The sequence below is a fragment of the Macaca nemestrina genome, chromosome 4 (genome assembly GCF_043159975.1).
Source record: "Macaca nemestrina isolate mMacNem1 chromosome 4, mMacNem.hap1, whole genome shotgun sequence".
Classification (NCBI taxonomy): domain Eukaryota; kingdom Metazoa; phylum Chordata; class Mammalia; order Primates; family Cercopithecidae; genus Macaca; species Macaca nemestrina.
The window spans coordinates 50,933,272-50,954,930 of record NC_092128.1 but is presented as its reverse complement, the minus strand read 5'-3'; the positions used below and the strand labels follow the sequence as shown (position 1 = coordinate 50,954,930).

Genomic DNA, 21,659 nt, shown 5'->3' with positions numbered 1-21,659 from the left:
TGCTTCTCCAACTACTGGTTAAAGGATCAGTGACATACTTCAAAGATTTTGAGAACAGTTTATGCTCTTTTTGAAGAGCATTTATTCTCTCAAAAACAAATGCTAGATTTGTTCATTTGGTCCAAAAAATGAGAGGAACATTTCTTTTGATTGTTTTCCAACTCCACCTCCGCATTTTAACAATGGAAAGCCACAACACCCTTTCCTCCTGCTAGCAGAATTTGTGAGTAAGTTGAGTTCCAAAAAAATGCCATTTCTAAACCTTTAGAAATCAGGGTGTCACAGAAAACTAAAGCAGCATTTAATTAGCTAACAACATTATCTGACAAAGGGCTGAAACTTTCATTATTTGACAAAGGGCTGAAACTTTAATGTTTCATAAGTCATCATTCATTCATTCATTTGTTCATTGAGCAAATTAAGTACCTATTACATGCCAGGCAGTGTTCTTGGTGCTGGGATACATTCACGAACACAATAGACCAAAGTTTCTGTCCTCACAAACCTTACATTCTAAAGGGAGGGAAACAAAAAAATAAACTGCAAATTATATAGTTTGTTAGGTGGTATTACAGAGAAAAAACATAAAACAAAGGAGGGGGTACAGCGGTTCCAACATATCAATGTGTGTTTGTGTTTGTGTGTATGCGCATGTATGTGTGTGTATATGCGCATGTGTAATATACTTTCTAGCCACAGGTTCAGGAAATAACTCACCAGAAAATGATATCTGAGCAAAGACCAAAAGAAGAAGCACTGAGCCATGGGGACATGTGCAGGAAGAGTATTCCAGACAGAGGGAGCCTCGGGGAAAGACCTTGTGGTAGGAGCGTCCTGGCTTGCTCATGGGGCATTAGGGAGGCCAGTCTACCTGGAGCAGAGTCAGGACAGGGCTTTGGCTTTGTACAAGCTTAATTAAGACAAAGAAACTGTAAAACACCCATAATAAAACACTTTATAATCTGGAGATCATTAATAAAATTAAATATGGATTTAAATAAAATCCATGTTGCAAAGCTATACTTTATTACTAATACTCATATTGAAAGAAACAAGTTACATATTTATCATGATCATCATCTAGAAGGTGTTACTGAAATTATTATAATCTAAGCAGGTGGGGGTTATGTGAGTAGATAGTTTTACTGTGTGACAATGTAAGGGGCTCACAGGACAGGACTCCTCTATCCAAAACAAACCCCCCCACCAAAAAAAAACACGGCCGGGTGCAGTGGCTCATGCCTGTAATACCAGCACTTTGGGAGGCTGAGGCGGGCGGATCACGAGGTCAGGAGATCAAGACCATCTTGGTTAACACGGTGAATCCCTGTCTCTACTAAAAATACAAAAAAAAAAAAAAAAAAAAAAAATTAGCCGGGCGTGGTGATGGACACCTGTAGTCCCAGTTACTCAGGAGGCTGAGGCAGGAGAATGGCGTGAACCCAGGAGGCGGAGCTTGCAGTGAGCCGAGATTGCGCCACTGCACTCCAGTCTGGGCAACAGAGCAAGACTCCATCTCAAAAAAACAAAACAAAAAAACCAAAACAACAACAACAACAACAAAAAAACCCAAACCCTCCACATGGAATTCTACTGCTTGAATCTAATGATAGGATTTAAATTTTCCTTCCTTTGGCTCTCTTCAAGACTATTTATCTTCCAGATTATTTTATTAAAACACAAACACGGGGCCGGGTACGAGGGCTCATGCCTAATCCCAGCACTCTGGGAGGCCGAGGCAGGCAGATCACCTGAGGTCAGGAGTTCAAGACCAGCCTGACCAACATGGTGAAACCCTGTCTCTACTAAAACTACAAAAATTAGCGTCGCCTGGTGGCGCATGTCTGTAATCCCAGCTGCTTGGGAGGCTGAGGCAGGAGAATCGCTTGAACCCAGGAGGCGGAGTTTGCAGTAAGCCGAGATCACACCACTGCACTCCACCTTGGGCCACATAGGAAGACTCAATCTCCAAAAAAAAAAAAAAAGTGAAAAAAACCAAAAACCCCAAAACACTGGGTTAGGGTGTGAAGGGGCCAGGAAAAGGAGTAAAAAGTCACATCAAAGCAGCTATTAGTAAATTTCTTCTGAGAAGTAGTTACTGAGCTGCATTTGAAATCCTGTGTGAATAAAACGTGGCTCAAGTTCCTGGGTGACAGCTCTAGCAAAGAAGAGGTGGCATGGGGTAGGCATAAGGTATAAAAAGTGAGCTTTCATTACCACGATTTCTATTACTGTGGACAAAGGTCAGACCTGTGAGCAAACCACAATGACACTAAAGTCCAAGAATTTTTTTTTTTCAGTCATACAAGAGATAAGAATACCCAATGTAATAGCAGGCAAGCATTCCTAACCATATTGTTTGGTCTAGAATTTTTTTTCTCTTTCTGTTTCACCTATCTATTCTCCACAATGCACACAAACATGGAATAGATATTTAGAGCCACGTGTGCAATGCAACAACCTTGACAGTCTTTAGATTTATTATTTGATGTGAACGGGCAGCAGGGTAATAACTTTGACTTCCATATAAGACCTTATTAGTCATGTACATACAGCACATTGACCAGAAGTCTCAAGGCCAAGTGCTGCTCTTATGAACTAATTAAGCATTCTGGTGGGCATATTTTGTGTCCAACCAGTGATATGGTGGTGAAGTACATGCACCCTGGAATTAGATTGCCTTGGTCTGAAGCCCTGCTCTACCGTTTACTAGCTCCGTGTCCCTGAGCAATGTAATTAACACTGTACCTCAATTTCTTCATCTATAAAATGAGGATAATAACAAGTTACTGTTAGGTTGAGATAAAACATGTGCAGTACTTAGAACATGTCTAGCACATGGTAAGCCTCAATAAATGGTGACTGCTATTATTACAGTAGAACGTATGGTTTTCAGACCAGGTATCACTAGGAATATCTAATCCTACTGTTAAAATATTACTGTCTATATGCAAATTTAATCCTTCCCCAAACTTCTGTTGACATCTTTTTTTTTTTTTAGTGAAGAGAGAAAAAACCCTGATATTGAAAAAATACTGCTTAGGGCATATTTTGATTATTCTCAATTGTTATTGTAATACTATGCTAATTTTACCTTATTAAATATTGAAGAAGGCCATTACCATTGGGAAAAAGTTAAAATACATTATATAAAATTAAACTAATTTATCTTTATGCAATAAAATGTTAGAGGATACCAGATGCTATTTTTATAATAAACATCTATTTTCTAAAAAGGTCATTATGTCATTTATATGCCAACAAACAGAGAAGCAAAAGAGAAATGCATCCCTGGGTAAGTTGAGATCCTTCCAGAAAACATTTTGCCTCCATGTTGTGCTAAACTAGGGACACCATTGAAAAGAATAAGTCAAATTTCCAAAGAAAAATGTCACATGTCTATCCTGTTGAGGCACATAGGCTAGGAGGAAATGTAAGGTAATAATAAAGGCATCAGGCAAAATTTGTATCTGATCTGGCTTTGCAACCTGGAATTTCTCCATTTTTTTTCTAATTTATTGTGACATTAAAATTATGGTGCTCATTTGGGGGCAGTAAAATATTTTATGAGTTAAGAGAAACTCAATCTTAGAAAAGATTATTTTTAAATTCAAATTTTTGATTAAAATATAATACTATCAACTCAATAACAGAAAGCTTTTTAAAAAATTACATTTTACTTTACATTTTGTTCAGGAAATAGAATTAAATTTCATTGAATCAAAGTTTTGTTAAAAATAACTCTTTAAAAAAATAAAACAGCAAACTATACAATATTCCTATATTCTATAAATAGAAGTAAAACACTCCATTATAAGGAGGACCACTATGTAATACCAAAAAACAAAGAATAATTTTGATAATAAAATGAATTTAAATTGTAATGAACTCTCTAACATAATCTGCAAAGAATTCTATATAATTTGAACAATTTTAAAATAGTGTTATTGTATATCTGAACAAAGATTTCCCATTCCTTTTACCAGGAAGATAGTTAAGGACAGACGATTAACGTAATTTCATTACAAATGCCAAAGTGTGTTATATGCCAGTCAGATTCAGAACAATGGCAAGCAAAATGTGGAAATGTTCTTTTCCACAGACAACATTTACAGAAATTAAAGTATGTATTAAATGGTTTTCCAGAAAATTGGTTCCAGACCTACACAGATCACTAATGATTTCTAGGACAACAGCAACTAATGAAGAATTGCTACCAGGCACCTGGGAAGTCATTAGCACCAACAAGGCGTGACTGGTATGAGCTACAGAAGAAAACAGGCAGGGTGCCCCCATGACACCAACTGCATGACCTCTGGCCATCCCATCTCATGTTTCTGGGATAAATTTTTAAAGTGCCAACTCAGGTGTCTCAGATTTTTTTTCTTTTGCTTATCCTATGGACATCAGAAGTAGAAGGGAAATTAGATAATTTTCCTATTTTTGAAAAACATATGGCTCTTTTCCATTTGATTGAATAGCAGATGAATGGATAGTGGTATGGGTTTTGATTAAAAAATATCTAGGGGCTCAAAATGAAAAATTTATGAATATAAATTATTTGGGCATTTAAAAGTATGATTTGGTGCATTAATTATGGTGAATTTGTGTATAAGTACATACGAATTTCCTCTGAGGCCAATACATCACTTTAGGACACTGTTTCTGAGACTTGCAACTCAGGTTTGTACATACTCTAGGGTTAAATGCCTTTCATCATAATAAATATGAAATAATTATTAAGATGAAAATGTTTCACAGAAATACCACCTTAAACATTTGGCCTGTGTCTAACTGATCACCCTTTCTAAATAGTGACCAAATTACAAAAAAAAAAAAAACCCACAAAAATATCAACAACAGAAACAATGCAGCTCTTTCCCCTTGTATTTCACTTAAAATTGTCTGCTTAGTAATAATGACATATTGTTCCATGTTATGGCTTCAAAAAATGTTTCCAGTGACCCTTGGGAATGCTCTGTACTATTTTCCTTCACTTTTGCTCTTGGCAAAATTTTCTTCATTCAGATCACTCTTTGAGAAAATCATTTCAGTCTGAATTGTGTACATTCTAGGTCCCTCAGTTAATATGAGTTTTTGACCTTTTGGTTTCTACAGCTAGTTCTCTTGGAGATGACTGATGGCATGAATTCTGCTTGCATGGAGTCCCTGAGAAACCACTCCCCTTCTTCAAAAAACTACACTAAATCTCAGGACAAACTGGGATGACCAGTTATCACCGCTGCCAACCCTGTTTTCTGAGTTCCAATTAAGATGTCCAACTGAGAACAAATATGTCTCAACTAAGATTGTATTCACAGAATGAAGGAACTAAAGTTCTGGGTAAATTTAAACAAAGTGACAGAAGGCAAGGAGCTACTGTCCTCCTCAAGGGGCAACCTGCTTGACTCCCAGCATCTCTGCCTACCATTCCCACGGCCTCACCTCTAGTTTTGGGATCTCAGTACAAATATATCTAGCAAAGCAATAATTTCCTAACTGCTTTCTCATCTTCTATGTCCTTTCACCACATTTTCCTAAAATATAGATGCCAAATTAACCTTCTCAAAACAACACTGGGCATATATCACTTCTCACTCAAGAACTTAATGAATTCATAACTGAATATAATTCAAACTCAGTATAGTGCATTCACAATTAGACATATTTTAAACAACAGATTCATCACAGTCCTCTCTGTCTTCTCTTAAAAGCAGCCCTTCTGTTGCATTTTATTTATTTTATTTTATTTTATTTTTTGAGACAGAGTATCGCTCTGTAACCCAGGCTGGAGTGCAGTGGCACCATCTCGGCTCACTGCAACCTCCACCTTCTGGGTTCAAGCAATTCTTGTGCCTCAGCCTCCCAAGTAGCTGGGATTACAGACGCGTGCCACTACACCCAGGTAATTTTTGTGTTTCTAGTAGAGATGGGGTTTTGCTATGTTGGCCAGGCTGGTCTCGAACTCCTGACCTCAAGTGATGTGCCCGCCTCAGCCTACCAAAGTGCTTGGATTACAGGCATGAGCCACCGTGGCTGGCTGTTCTGCTACATTTTCTATTCTGGTCAGTATCACCACCATATGTCCAGTCTCTAATGGCAGAGATCAGGCCTTGCTCTTTCTCATTCTTCATTCTCAGTTGGCAAATATACTGTGAACTGTCTCCTCTTAAGCCCCTCTGCTAGGACAGTGGCCCAGGCTCTATTGTTTCTTATCATCTCTAGCCTCCTACTGGTTTCCAGCTTCTGATTTCACCAGTACTCCAATCTATCTTACATACCTACATATAGCTGCTGGGCTGTCTGTTCTGAACTCAGATCTGATCACGTGACTCTTGTACTCAAAATCCTTAAGTGGAATCCCATAATCTATCCCAAATTCCTGGCCACAGATGACCTCTCCAACCTGTCTTCACAGCACCTCCAACTTCTCCACCTTCAATCACCTACCAAGGCACTTGGAGTGTATCTACTACATGGCTTTACATACGATCTACTCGACCTCTGCTCTCCCAGAGCCTGGAATGTCCTTCTCCATGTCTGCCTGGGGGATGTCCACCCATGTTTCACGTTCTTTCTCAAGGATTTTCCTGATGCCATCATGCAGAGTTGCTACATTTACCTTTATATCACTATTATACCTTTACATGTATATGTACATAACACATAGACATGTACATAATATATATGTATATTTTCATGTTTTTGTACTAATTATACCATATTGCAATTACTGTGCTGTATACACTTCATGTATAGTTTACTTGCTACTGTTTAGGAATGTCTGACGCACAGTAGCTCACTTATGAATGAACGTATAAATGATTATTCATTCATGAAGAAAGCAGGGAAGAAAAGAACACCTCTCCAAAATTACTTTCAATCATTTCTTAGGTCTACTTGCTGCTTTAAACTGGTTTACTTGTTTTCTCTTTTACCATTCAAATACCATGCTTATCTCCCTCCCTGCTTAAGACATTGTGATTTTCCCCACTGTAATTTCTACTCTTTTTAATTTTTCTAAACTACTTTTAGAATCATTCTTCCTTAATGATCAGTTAAAGTCCAAACTAATCACAAACCTTGGTTAGTCTCCCACTACCTAGTGGTCACCATTCTTTTGAATTCCTAGAGCACTTTTGGCCTCTATAACAAATTTATACCTCAATAATGCTACTCCATGCTTTTCTTTTTTGATGTACATATGTGTGTATATGAGCAGTCAATTTATACATATACATCTGAATGAGTGTGATTCCCTGAAGAGCAAGAGCCATATCTGGCTCCTTTTGTATTTTTATCACCTCTCACAGTTCTCTATTTATAACAAGCAATAGATAATGTTTATTAATAAAGATGGCCATAAGACAGGCATTACATGTAGGTTCCACAAATTAGTATTTTATTTGTATCAATGAGACCCAAATGACTTCAGAATAAACTGTGATTTATTATCAATAAAATGTTGAGGTTCTAAGATCAACTATAAACAATGTTCCTACCACTCAGTCAATGGTGACTGAACATTTTTCCTATGAGGAACCACATTTGACTCATAACTGAGGGAAATCTGTTTTATAAAAGAAAGGCTTTCCACTGTGTACTCTTTCTAACAAAGGTCTTTCCATACCCTAAATATTGGCTCACTTACTGGATCAAGGCAGCGACATTACAAGAAAGAAAATAATTTGGACAGAGTCAAGAAGTCTTTTATAATGTAAGTATTTGAAATCTACCTCCTTGCTGAACTTGGAGATTAATCTACAGAAGAAAACTCTTAGCATCTAAAGGTCTGTTTTCAGGAAAATAAAAATGTCTATCAATCTACCATAAACCTGCTCTGGGTTATCAACCACCATCAATAGCACATGAGAAGACCCAGGGGAAAATTTAGGGTATGTTTTCCTTAGGGATGACTTCTGGTTTGGGTAGAATATATTTATTTTTCCTACTCCTCTATGGCAAGAAAGTTTCTCAGATACTTTTAAAAATATCCCAGTCAAATAACTTGTTATTTTGCAAACCAAATCGATTTGAAGACTGTGTTGCATTAAAGAATATCTATAGTTAGATTCTCAGTAAGAGAAAAATGTTACATAATAGAGAAATATTTTACAGGACACTTGGAATGTAGATATATTTTCTAGGTCTTCTGAATCATTTAAATATGGTACTTTTGTCTAGTCATATTTATCAAGTTCCTTCTCAGTTTTGTTCCCCCCCCCGGCCCCAGGGAACGAAGTCATTTAGGAAACTACATTAACTGCATCTTCTCTGTGCTTTTTGACAAAAGTAAATAAATAGAAACGTGCAGAAGCCATTTCCCCTGTGCTTCTTCTCCGTGTTGGACTGTCCTCTGCCTTCCATTCTCTTTTTTCATAACCTGTTCCTCCTATGGCCTTTCCTTCCCCAAGCTAATAGCTTCTGTCAGCAGCTTTATTCAGTACAGTATCAAAAGCTTTGCAGAAAACCAGATTAATCGTGCTCACTGCTTCTCTTTGTTTACCCCTTCAATTCTTGCAGAGTTCAAGGCAAACCAAGAAAATGCATGTCTAATTATACATGTATATTCCCTCTTAGATACTTTTTTGGTGCATTTTGCTTTTAAATAGATCATATAATTAAAAGCTATCTGAAGACTAATACATTTCAAATAAGATTAGTGTTTCCAAATATAGCTTCCAAATCAAACATGTATTAAAATGATTTAAACACATATTCTGTGTACCTCAAGTTCCAAAACAGAAGTTTATGTATGCAAATGCAACAGAAATAATTCAATATTTTCCATTTTCCACAAATACTATCTATGAAGCAGATATAAATAACTATTTAAAAATAATAGTAAACTTTGGGGTTAATTATTATTACTGAAATAACAGAAGTTATGTATTCTGTGAACCTCAAAGCAGACCTTTGAATGGTCTTGTCACTGATACGTGTTAAAAGAATAAAGAATCTTCATTGAAGTCTTATTCTTAAAATATCAAAATGCCATCCTTCACCATTAATTTCATGTCAAGATTTAACAGCAATAAATATTGCAGACTTTACTACTTCTTTATATAATGGCTTCAAACGATAATATTTTGTTACAAAATTCCCTCTTATTCAAGATGAATTCGTTTGCTTTGCTTTTCCCAATGTTAAATGTAATTTTTCTGAATAGCACGGATGGTTTCCTGTTAAAATACTATAGTGTGATCCTCAAGGCACAGCAGGCAATGCCATCGCCCCAGCACCACTGGGCCATTTCTTTTATGCCTGGACCCTCTCACATCATTTTAGAACATGGATTTCTAATCCTTTTGGTCTTCTTGCTGAGAATTAAAAGGTCAGAAAGTTTTTAAAGTAGCAGTAGAATCCTTATGTCTCAAAGTACAAGTTACAAATTACAAAAACCTCCCACTTATCTTTTCCAAACCATTAGTTAGGTAGAACCACATCAGGGTAAGTCATTCTGGAAATACGCTATGAAAAAAAACATGTTGTTTAATGAGAATTCAGAATACAGCAGGAGAAGTCACAACCTGGAATGAAGCAGAGTGGAAACAGAATTACCCTGGCTGGCCTGAAAGGAGTGGGTTTCCAACTGAGACTCCAAGTGTACCAAGTGTCTAATGGGCAATCCATTTACACATCTCTTCTCATATTATTGAAGTGCAAACTGTGCTCCATAAGTATTTTCAGCTTGATTTCTTTTCAAAACTTTTGAAAAGAACAAAAATAAATCCCTGGGTGGGATTATGCACAGGACAGAGAGATGCCACTAAGCCATGCCACCAAGCATTTGTGTTTATTAGAAGAGCATTCCTCCTATGAACATCATAGTTTATAGAGTCCCAATTAGATTATAATGTAGACACTTTAGTCAGATGATAATATGTATGTAAAAAGTCTGCTAGATCTGTAGTTTTATTTATAAAGGCACTGGTGTGAAATACACACACAAAAGACCCATGTGCAAAACGGCTCATGTGAGCGAAGCAGCAGCCGGGGAGAAGGCATATCCGACACACCTCAGGTGCAGTGACGGCTTAAGGAGGCATCCCAGGAACACATTAATCAACACATTCAAGGAATGCATTAATCAACACTGCTACAACGGCTGGCATGCCCATTGTTTCACTGTAGCATGCTAAAGAGCACAGAGCAGCAATCTGAATGTGAATTTCCACCATGCTGCAAGAAACAAAACCCTTTTCAGGACTGGCTCCATGCACCATATCCTACTCAACTCTTTCAATAGAAATCATTCTCTCCTGTATTTGTGGTAGTTTATGAACTTGCTTTCTGCAACAGTCAACCAGAAACAAAGAATCTTTACAGACCAGCTAAGTTTGACAATAGCTGTAGAAATGCCTTCTGCAGATATGAAAACTTGAATCCATCCAAGAGATTTTTTTCTTTGCCTTACAAAATGAATGCTGTCATGAAAGGCAAAATAAAAGAAAACAAAGCAAAGCAAAAAAAAAAAAAAAATCCAAGCATCTATTTGTGTATGCAGTCAGTTGTGACAGCAACATACTGCATTACCAGCAGGGGCCTGGTCCTGGCCTCCTGCTCCATACTGGGTTTCATTTTCCTCCTGGGTAGTTCCCTAGATAACCCTCCTGTCAGGATTCGACTCCCTCCAAAAGCAGCCAGGGATGAAATGTCCAGATGCTGGAAGGAAGAGACATGATAAAATACCCGCAGAACCTAGGCACACATGTCTACCTTTGTATAGAGTACCATGTGGACCTGAACACCTGAGGCCTTCCAGTATTCCTGCTGTGTCTCACTTCCAATTGTCCATACTTGGAGTATCTCACCCATTAGGTTATGTTGCACAATTAAAGTTCAATAAATGATGATTTTGGTGACAAGAATGCTAAATATAAAGATCCTAACTCTGGATGAATAAGGGATACCATTTATAACTACCATTTGGAATAAGCTTCCTCTCAGAGCGAGAATTATTTTAATAGAGGTTATACTTGCTGGGAACAACAGCCACAGGGCAGTGGCCCCTGCCTTTTGGTGGCGCTGTTCTGGTCATTTCGATGAACCTCAAAATTAAAGTCTATGGGTCATGAATCTAGCCTTATTTCATCATGAGCTCTGATTCTAGTAAACCTAGAAAACAGTTAAGAACTACAAGCCAAAAGTGCAGCAAGGAAAACAAATCAAATCCAGTAAGTATATGCAAGAAGCTATTTGCAAAGGTCACTGCATTAGCCCTTTGGTGTACAAATGCTGAGTGCTCTACATTTCGTGTACTGTAGTGACTTAGGCAGCTTTTTCTTTCCAGTTTCAAACCAGATATTTCTCCCCACTAGACTACAATGGGAGGAGAGGTGGGAACACGCAAAAGTTGCAGGATTCCTTCTACTGACTACTAGCACCAATTATTGCTGACACAAAAACATAATGCCGCTGTTTTCATCACTGTCTCACCATGGCATTATCCTTACCCAGCTATCTCCCAAGAGAAAATGCTGATGTCTTTCTTCAAACACATTTCAACTGCTCTTTTGGAGCCTTCAGAAACAGCCATCAAACTGAGCAGCCCAGGGTGGTGGGAGTGGTGAGAAGGGGGATAAGGTGTCCAGAGAAAAATGGTTGTGTCCCACAAGAATAATGAGGACAGGATGCAAGGGGCAGAAATGAGATGCCTAATCAATAAAGGCATCTCAATCATGGATGCCAATAAAACTCACAGATAAATATCAGAAAATGTATAATTTAGCCTCCCTACAGAAACGTTGCACATTGGATTTAATATGCTTCCATGTGACCCCAGGACACAGGGCATTGCTCAGACTTCATGTGGAAACAGAAAGCTGGGGAGTTGCCTGGGTTGAAAGAACAGAATGTTCTTCACTGCACTGTCATTTAGCTTCCAGGAATGCTGCATTTCAGTGGTAAGTAGTCCTTCTGTGAAAAAGTTCATCACGGTCACAATAGAGGGACTGTCCAAGTATGCTAATGCTTCAAGAGATGTCACTTAGTTGAAATCTGTGTCTTGCCTTCATGCTATGTCACAGTGAAGAGGGAGGAAGTTAATATGTACAAGAAAAGATTGTTCTAGTTTTCCAGATGACTACATACTGAATCAAACTTTACGAGTATAAAACAATAAAGAGGTAAGTATTTTTTACTTGGAGTTAGATCCCTGTCTTGGTTTTTGTAAGTTCTAGGTTTCCCAGGGTAACAGCTTTATTCATGAGCTTTTTACCTTTAGCTTCATGGGGCAAGTATTCTTTCTACGGGTGCTGTGTGTCTTGATTTGACTGGTATCAAGTAACATGAGAAAAAACTTCTCGGCTTTAAAATGATCCTGTAGGACAAAATTTTGATAGCTGTCTTTACTGTTAAATTGTATGAAAAATTGGCCAGGCATGGTGGCTCACGCCTGTAATCCCAGCACTTTGGGAGGCCAAAGCGGACAGATCACTCGAGGCCAGCAGCTCGAGACCAGCCTGGCAACATGGTGAAACCCTGTCTCCATTAAAAATACAAAAACTAGCCAAGCATGGTAGTATGCACCTGTAATTCTAGCTACTCATGAGGCTGAGGGATGAGAATCACTTGAATCCGGGAGGTGGAGGTTGCAGTGAGCTGAGATCATGCCACTGCACTCCAACATGGGTGACAAGTGAGACTCCGTCTCAAGAAAGAAATAAATTAAATAAATAGTATTAAAACTGTATAACTATTAGGACTTTGTGATAAAATACAGGTTCACGTTTACAAATCAACTTAATTATAAGATAAAAGTCTTTTTACTCTTACCAGTTTTACTACTATCTATTCAGAATGTAACTACCCTTCTCTTAAGATGTATGCATAACTTTAGCAACTTGGTATTGTAAAGTCCAAGGGAAAGAACAACTTTCAAGTCATCAACCAAAACAGTCAGCAAATGACTCCAACACCCTGTCAAGTTATTTTTCATACACAGCTTGCCAAATAGGAACATGCTTTAAGGTGCAGCCTGGGCATTCTTCTTCCTCACACTCCTTATGGTTACCATCAGGACCAAACTTACACAAATGTGGCCAGCGGAAAACTCACTTTATGAAGTGATTTCAGAGGCCTCTCTCCTCACTCTGGTTGATTATCAAAATGCCACCACTAGCAGCCTTGTATTTCAGCTCAAGGTTTTCGACCCAGGTAGAAGTCAGATTTCCCAGGGAGAGAATGTACACTTTAGGGTTAAAATGGCAAATGTGAGCAGTTTTTATGTGTGACACTGGATAAGGGCAGATAGAGGGCACCTCCCAAAGAGAAGGATGTGGGATGGACCTGAGAGTTTGCAAACCACAGTCCACAATTCTTGCTGCATGCATTTTTCTGAACATCACAGCATGCCAGTGAATGTGGGAAAAACTACTGAAAACTCTAAGTAGCTACGGAAAAAAACTTATTTATTCTAATGTCAGAGACCAAATACTTGAATAGCCTAGGGACATTCTGAGTATGTGTGCTTTAGAATTTTGGGAAGTTTCAGTCGGTCTTTGTGAGGCCAGGGAAACAAATTGGGAAGACTCAGCATTTAGTTTTGACAAGATTCAACCATTCACGAAACTAAAAAATGAGGTATTTTAGTGGCTCTCACAGCACCTGACAACTAAAAGCTCTCTTGAGCCAATTAACAAAAGGCTAGCCAGAAAGACCAACAAGAAGTGTGTATTGAGAAAAGAAGAATACAGCCTTTTCACTTGTTGCTTTAGAAGACACAGATTTTCAATCAAATACCCTTCACACAATGGGAGAAAGAAAAAATAATGCATCCAGAGAGAAAAACTCCCTTAGAACTACCTGAGAGTGGGCTAAGAAATGGGAAAGCACCTGCTGTTGAGCCCAGTGTTTCCACCTTAAAAGGGCACCATGTACTTCCTCACAGTGGCCGCTGTTTCCCCTGCTCACCAGAAAACACCAGTTTTACAAATAAACTCCCACTCTCAGTGCCTTACTACCTCATAGATATCAGACAATATATTATCTACGAAAGAATTTTCCATACCTCACTGCTGATACTAGTATTGTATTGGTAAGCCACCATAGTTAATATCATTACTAGTAACTCCTAGTTTCTAACAACTGTAATTTACGTCCCTATCAGAATGGATGGTACTTACTATCACATTGCTTTACCTTGCAGGTGTTCTTTATGAAATAAGGACACTTGTAGAGGAGAGGGGTACATAAAAACTTTATAAAACAGGTCATTTTGCATCAACAAAGGGAGCTTTCTCTTAAAAGAGCCATCTGTACAAAATTAAGGCTGCTTTGGTATTGGTCATAATTACCTAACATCAATTTTGCTAGTCTCTGCTAATTTCCACTTTTCAGGGACTGTTCAAGCAGAACAAAATTTGTGCTATTTGATTTACAAAGCAACATTCTTATTTTCCAGGCTACTAATTTGAGGATTTCTGATGGTATTTTGAAACACTGTAAGAACTAGTCATATGAAGTCAGTTTCAATATAACACAATGGAAGCAAATTCAGCTGAGGCATGAATCATTTCCTCTCAATTACAAAAGGACATCTCAATGGATCAACCTAAGAATTCTCAAGAACAAGGGACAATGTGCTCAAAGGATTTCACTATCTCAAAATCTTGTATACAATCTTCTTTCCTTAACTAAAATCCATGAGTTTATTTGTTAAATGAAATCAACAAGGTAAAGAACTGAATGTCTGAACAATCGTGCTCTTATAATTCCTTAAAAAAGCTATTATTGGTCGAGATACAGTTCTCTGAACTGTGTTCCAGATCTCCAAGTAAGATTACTTTTTCATCAAGTTCAGTACTATAATAGATGGCCTTTCAGAAGGCATCATAGGCCTAACAGGGTCCACGCTAGAGCTGATAATGCTGAATGGCACAAATAGGAATGGGGCGGACAGCGGGGTGGGAAATAAGAAACGGGGAAGGAATTTACAAAGCAGAAATCATATTTCAAAGTAACATTTAAACTTTCAAAAGAGATATTTTTATTATTTGGACTCCATTGTGAGACAAGACAAATCATTAATGGATGGTATACCCTCAGGAGACTTTTGATATATGATTGAATCAAAAAGAAAATTATTTTCTTGTAAATGATTCCCTATAATTTTTAATCTTTAGTCCTTTTAGAAACATTTTTACCAGCAGTGCTTTTCCTCTGCTCTCTATTTTCTGGGCTTTATGATTCATGATTTAGTTAAACAAAAATCTTATTACTATGAAAGGACACGAGGGCTGGTTTTCTTCCCTATGTATTTGATCTATCTTCTTTGACACTGGTATGATTAATGTTTTTGCATCTATGTTTCTACTCTCTGTCTTTTATCATACGCTCTGGATTGAAAAGTATTAAGTATGGCAATAATATTACATAATCACATTATTTAATATTATAATTCTCATCTTTAACTATGAATTCAAATGTTTTAAGAAGACAAACTCTTACCTTTGAAGAAGCTCTTCTTATCTGAAGAAGTTGTTCTTCCTTTTAATTCTTTAAACCAAAAGTCTTCTTAGCATTGCTCTGTGGGTTAAAAAGTGGGGGAAATGTTAACAAGACATTGATTGTCATCAATCACAGCAGACTGTCAATATGTTAACTCCAACTGGCTCTCTGATGGGAAACACAATTAAAGAGAGAGCCCTGCAAGGAAGACAAATCATGACTAGATTTGCCAAAACGTATCTCTGCTGGCTTCGATCAAAAGTGACAGCGGAGAAGTGACCAGAACTCTGGTGGACATCCCAATAAAGGATTCCAGCCTACAGAGTCACGTCTGATTCCTCTTTTCAGTTTAGAGGAATAAAGAGGCTTTTGTAATGTATCTATACAGTGTGGATAAAATCCTTCTTTGCTATGGGTTTATTATTATTATTTAAATTTTTTTATTTGGTAGCATAGGAACTTTTTAGGTTATGTTGGAAAGGCCTCAGGTTTTCAACAAGGGTCATAAATAGAAGCTGGGAACAGCCAAGATCTGAGGAGCAAGTTCCACCTGGGCTGTGACAAAGGCTCAGCAGTGGACAGCTCCCAAGTTCTGCAGTCTCCAACTCTCCTCCCATCAGCCTCAATGTTTCCTTTGCAAATAGTCCAGCTGAGAATTAGCCAGAGAAAGAGAGGAGGAATGGGGAGTAGAACAATCACAGCTGAGCACATTAAGTTTCATTTTTTAAACAACCAATTCAGTGACACCCAAGGTTTCTAAGGGAGGATTTGTGTCTTTTTGAACTTTGGATTTCTGGGAACAGAAGTCATACTATCAACCTCTGTAAAACCCCTCAGAGAAGAGAAACAAGTGTCAATTGAGGAACTCTGGACTGCACTCAAATATTAGGACAACTATGAATTGCAAAATTATTCTGTTAATAAAATAAAAGATGCTTAATAATCTCAGCTGGTTTTGCCCATATATGTGTTATAAAATATTTCCTGCATTAAGTTGCGAAAAATGTTAATTACATATAAAACCACACTTAATAGATTTTCACTGGATGTGAAGCAATGATAATTTATCAGGACAAAATATTAATATTGTGGAGGTTTGTAATTTTTCCTTAGAATTGGAACCAATTTTATAGTAATATTCAGTTTTCACTTTTTAAAAAACCCCCTAGAGTTGTGTAGGAGAGCATCTATAAGAATTTTAAGATATATCTACAATAACAACTCAATTCAGCAAACTTATATTGAGCACTTAATACACATCTGCCAATTCACTGGATAAATCTAAACAAGAAACAAAAGAAAATACAAATATTTCATGCTTCCTACCATGACGGATCTCAGTCCACATGCTGATGGATTCCTAAGTTTTAATAGTTCTCAGCATAATCCAATGCAGGGCAAAGTGCTCTAAAAAGCACAGATGTGTAATTCTGCATAACATGGTTCCATGGCATCATGTGGAAAAACTATTTCATCCTTGCTTATATGTACTATTGATAGGGCACTGCTACATTTTTAACCTCCTTGTGGTGATGTAAACCCTGAAGCCTTTGGGAAGACCACCAAAAGACTGTATTAATTATATTACCACATCAGCAATTATGCCAAACATTTCTAGGAAATGACTTTTTGTTACATTCATTACTCTTATTTTGACAAATGTGTCAATGGCCTTTCATTACCCCAAAACACATTTAGGTCGAGAGAATAGGGTAATACATCATTGCTCAGGACTAATTTTCCAATAACCAGGTAACAACTTAATTTTTTAACCAAAATGCAATCAACTTACCCTATTAAATAAAACCAGTCCTAAGTCAAAAGGTCAAGATAAGATTTGATGCATTTTTAAAGTAGACTTCAGAAAAGACAGATAACATCTACGTGAAAAATGTAAGAAACTCAAAGGCCACAGTACACATAACAAACCAATTACAATAATAGTAATTCAATAACATACAGCACTAAAAATTCAAATAATTCTGAAAAGTGAATGCTTGACTTAGCCATGTACAGAAAAATAAAATAATAAACTTCCTGTTTCAGAGTAAATTGCTATGGATTGGGATACATTTTTTGCAGAACTTTTTTGGTGGAAAGAGAGTTGTTTGGTTTTAAAATGAGAATTCATAACATTCAATACAACTGAAAATCTGCTATTACAAGCAGTATTAGGTAAAAAGTATCAGCAGGCAAAAACTTGTAAAATCTCATTTGGCTTATACTTTTTAGGTCAACTCTAAAGGTATTAGAGATGTTTACTCTGGTTCTTGTGAGGCTGATTTCTAAAAACTGGCCTCCTTAACAATACAGTAAAGGTTAGATTACATTAAGATATCAAGCCTTTGACCGCTCCCCCCAACTCCAGTCAATTCTGTCCTGTTTACATTCTTCAAAACAAATGCAGTTGAGAAATAGTTTTCAGAACATCAATTCTGAAAACTTTATATGCAAGAATATATTTATGTATTTGCACAAGTATGTATTTGTGCAACATGCAAAACTGTTCTGCCTTTTGTCACTATAAAATGACAGTAAATTATAAATTTATATTTAATCTTTGGTCTTAACAGAAATTTTAGTAGTAGTAAAATCATACTAATCCCAAACTCTTTTTTTTTCTTAATTTCCTGCCTTTGACACGATCCTTGGACTGAATTTGGGCTCCATTCACATTTAACCATAGAAAAAAGGATAAAAAAAAACCTTGTTAAAACTGGCATTTATCTTTGGTTTCTCTAGGGTATGCCTGTCATCCAGCCGCTAATTCAGCTTGACATGGCCAGAAGCCCAAATCATCTTGAAACCCAGTTCTCCCATTACAGCAGCCTATGAAACAAAATACACTCCAAAAAAGAGAGTATGGTCTGAGATAAAGCACGTTCTCCAACTATAGCTCCACCAGATGGCACCCAGAGGGCCCTCCCTCTACCACAACGTAGCTGGCTGGGCTCCTGGGAACACAGGGCCCCGACTTCTGGCCCCAAGTTTAGCACCAAGTTCAGCCTACTCCTGCAAGACTAAACTCGTTGGGACTTGGGACTGACCCCATGTTACACATCTTGTGGAAGTTAGGATGGGAGCAAGAAGGGATCCATTCTAGCAAGAAAGTTGCAGGTGAACCGATGTGGATCATGCTTTACCTTTCAGAGAAATTAACACATTGGTCCTTGAAGACTGAAGACTGATCACTCACAGAAGCATCTGACTGCCTCAAGTGACACTATCATTTGCTACTTTGTAGATTGATGCAAACATCTAATAATGAGCAAATTACATTGATAGAGGACACGTTGGATATATACCACCTTACTGTCAGTGCGCTGGAAATCATGTTGTCATGTACATGAATGTAGCCGTCCATGGTACATAGTTGCTATGGTCTGAATGTGCTTCACAAAGTTCCTATGTGGGAAACTTAATCACCAATGCAACAACATTCAGAGGTGTGATCTTTAAGAAGTGATTAGGTCATAAGGGGCTTTGCCCTCATGCATGGATTCAAGTCAATATTGTGGGAGCAGGGTTGTTCTCACAAGAGTGGACTTGTTATAAAGGTGAGTTCTGTTCCCCTCTTCCTCTTGCTTTCATGTGCACGCTCTCTTGCCCTTTCTCATCCTTCTGTCTTCTGCTGTGGGATAATGCAGCAAGAAAGCCCTCACAAGATACAGGCCTCGTGACCTTGGACTTCTCTGCCTCCAGAACCATGAGCTAAATGCATTTATTTTCTTTATAAATTACCTAGTCTATAGTACTCTGTTGCACAAAACAGACTGAGACATTAGTGCTTGGTATTCTTCATGGTTTCATAAAAGTACAAATAGAAACCTAGAAGTTCAGGCCAGGTGCGGTGGCTCACCCTGTAATCCCAGCACTTTGGGAGGCCAAGGCAGGTGGATCATGAGGTCAGGAGATTGAGACCATTCTGACTAACATGACTAACATGGTGAAACTCTGTCTCTACTAAAAAAAAAAAAAAAAAACCAAAAACATTAGCTGGGCATGGTGGCGGGCACCTGTAGTCCCAACTACTTAGGAGGTTGAGGCAGGAGAATGGTGTGAACCCAGGAGGTGGAGCTTGCAGGGAGCCAAGATCACACCACTGCACAGCCTGGGTGACAGACCAAGACTCCATCTTAAAAAAAAAAAAAAAAAAGAAAGGAAACCTAGAAGTTCAGTGTGCAGCCACAGCTAGCTGTCTAACAAAGAGTCATGCCCTCTCTGTCACGTAAGGTGGCTGTGGGGAAGAAGTTCCTGTCCAGGGTCTACATTTCCAGCTCTCCTTGTGTCTAGGTGTGACTGTAAGGTGTAAGAGAGCTAATATGTGTCACTTCTTTGTTCAGATGTTTAAAAAGAAAATATGTCTTTTCCACCCCTCCTATCTCTTCTCTGCATTTCTGGCTGTATGTCAATGACAGTGAAACCTGAGAAGTTGCACGGCATGGCCTTTGTCAGCTTAGGTGAAGAGCAGAGACCCTTCCCTCCGCATTCACGCTCTACATCCCTAACAGTGAACTGTTACATAAGCTGAGAGGAACTCTAATTGTGTGATGTTTCTGGTTTGGGGGTTTGTTAGAATAGCTAGCTCTGCCCTATCTAATAGAGTCAGCACGTTGTGAACATAATAGAAACCTTAAATGAAATCTTGTCCTCATAGGTCCTTCTTCTACATCTATAATCTAAGAAGGAGATTTAATTTCAAAATATAAGTGTCTGCAGAGCAGTAGAGCAAATTGATTAGAGGGTATTAAATAACTCCTTAATAGAAACAGTTAAAGTAACAGTGTTGACTTCACCTAGGGAAGAAAAAGATTAAAGGAGTCTAGTTAAACTGTCAATGAATATATGAAGATTCTAAAAATTTTATGTGGCAGATAGTGAGAAACTATTTTTCAAGGTCACTGAACATAAAACAAATACAGAAGGCTCTGTGTGACGGCTATAAATTAACACCATATCTAAGAAAATGGGGAAGACTGAGGCCAGGTATGGTGGCTTACGCCTGTAATCCCAGCACTTTGGGAGGGTGAGGCAGGTGCATCACTTGAGGTCAGGAATTCAAGACCAGCCTGGCCAACATGGTGGAAGCCTGTCTTTACTGAATAACAAAAATTAGCTGGATGTGGTGGCGGGCACCTGTAATCCCAGCTCCTAGGGAGGCTGAGGCAGCAGAATCACTTGAACCCAGGAGGCAGAGGGTGCACTGAGCTGAGATGGCGCCATTGCACTCTAGCCTGGTGACAGAGGGAGATTCAGTCTCAAAAAAAAAAAAAAAAAATAGTAAAAGAAAAGGAAAGGGGGAAAATTGAAAATAGAATTTTTGTGAGAATCTGATTCTGCAGATTTAGGAGAGACCTGGAAATTCACTTTTCTTTCTTTCTTTTCCTTTCTTTCTTTCTTTCTTTCTTTCTTTCTTTCTTTCTTTCTTTCTTTCTTTCTTTCTTTCTTTCTTTCTTTCTTTCTTTCTTTCTTTCTTTCTTTCTCTCTCTCTCTCTCTCTCTCTCTCTCTCTCTCTCTTTCTTTCTTTCTTTCTTTCTTTCTTTCTTTCTTTCTTTCTCCCTCTCTCTCTCTCCTTTCCTTCCTTCCTTCCTCCCTCCCTCCCTCCCTCCCTCCCTTCCTTCCTTCCTTCCTTCTGTCCCTCCCTCCCTCCGTCTTTCCTTCTTTCTTTTTTTTTTTTTTCCTGGAGATGGAGTCTTGCTCTGTTGTCCAGGCTGGAGAGCAGTGGTGCGATCTTGGCTCACTTCAAGCTCCGCCTCGTGGGTTCATGCCATTCTCCTGCCTCAGCCTCCCAAGTAGCTGGGACTATAGGCGCCCGCCACCACGTCCAGCTAATTTTTTGTATTTTTAGTAGAGACGGGGTTTCACTGTGTTAGCCAGGATGGTCTCAATCTCCTGACCTCGTGATGCACCTGCCTCGGCCTCCCAAAGTGTTGGGATTACAGGTGTGAGCCACTGCACCTGGCCAGAAATTCACTCTTCTAATAGGCGGACCCAGGGGGTTCTGGTACATGTGGTCCCAGGCCACACAATAATCAACAGGGTGAAATAATGTCTCTAGGATAATGATGGTTAAACAATGAAATACACAACTTTGTGAGGCTGTTAGATTCCCTTTCTCGAAATAATATCAGGAATGTTTCTCATCCACAGGGTGGAAAACACACTGTCAACAAACACAAAAGAGCACTTGGAATCTAGATAAGTAACAC

General features: G+C 38.3%; 1 protein-coding gene across 50 annotated transcripts in view; it reads right to left on the bottom strand.

Moving 5' to 3' along the window:
• The window catches only part of LOC105475296 (neuronal cell adhesion molecule), a 304,974-nt gene that overhangs the window by 148,744 nt on the left and 134,571 nt on the right, over window positions 1-21,659 (bottom strand). For all 50 annotated transcript variants that reach the window (XR_011622036.1, XM_011730394.2, XM_071094655.1 and 47 more), the window contains one exon: window positions 15,451-15,528. The gene's annotated coding sequence lies outside the window, so the exon portion shown is untranslated. The remainder of the gene's footprint in view (window positions 1-15,450; window positions 15,529-21,659) is intronic.